Below are 787 nucleotides of genomic sequence, written 5' to 3'. Positions count from 1 at the left end.
TTAGATAGTCGAGGAATTGGGAACGAAGAGGATATGGAGTGAGAAATGAGAGTAATAGGAAGGGATGAGGAAAGATAGGAAAGGTGGCGAAGAATGTAGAGAATGAGAAGCGAAATGGGAGAAAAAGATAATAATATGAAAGATATATATATGAAACAGAAAGAGAGACATTGGGAAATAAGAGGATGCGGGAGCGGGTGATGAAAATATCTGAAATAGAAAAAGGGGGAAAAGGGAAGAGATAATGAGAAAGAAAATAGGAGGGAAAACAGACTATATGATACGAGGAGAAGGAACTAAGTTAGTATCTTGTCGGAGACTTACTGTCATCGAAAATATCATCATTTTAGACAGGGAAAGTTAACATAATTTCCCCGAAAAAAAAAAATCGTCATCTTGTACAGCATCCAAAAAAGTATAAGAAAAACACGACCATATGAATAAGAGGAGGAGGAAGGGAGAATAAAACATAAGATAACAACGGAAAAATGCAAGAAAGACTTTCTTTTTATTATTTTATATATGTTTTATTTAATGATATATGAATACTAATGCCTTTTACTCCCTAAACAGGTTATTCAATTCTTTAGGGGCGGGATTCCTCTCATCTAAACACGTAGTAGAAAGCAGTCCTCATTTTTCCTTTCCGTGAGATCTTTTCCTAAGGCAGATTTGAGATAGGACATGTATTCTGTTTTTTTTTTTCTTTCTTTATCATCGACTTCATCCGAAATGGGAAGAAAACTCTGAAACCCACGTGCCTTTTACCCAAGTTCTCTTTCCCATA

The 787-nt window shown here is 35.3% G+C and overlaps 1 protein-coding gene across 1 annotated transcript in view; it reads left to right on the top strand.

The window, feature by feature from the left end:
• LOC119585792 (protein stoned-B-like) overlaps nt 1–787 on the top strand; it is a gene marked incomplete in the record, with an annotated part of 14,622 nt that overhangs the window by 10,399 nt on the left and 3,436 nt on the right.

The sequence above is a fragment of the Penaeus monodon genome, chromosome 20, assembly GCF_015228065.2.
Source record: "Penaeus monodon isolate SGIC_2016 chromosome 20, NSTDA_Pmon_1, whole genome shotgun sequence".
NCBI classification, from domain to species: Eukaryota; Metazoa; Arthropoda; class Malacostraca; order Decapoda; family Penaeidae; genus Penaeus; species Penaeus monodon.
The sequence above is the reverse complement of the archived record's forward strand: the minus strand, read 5'-3'. Positions and strand labels throughout refer to the sequence as shown.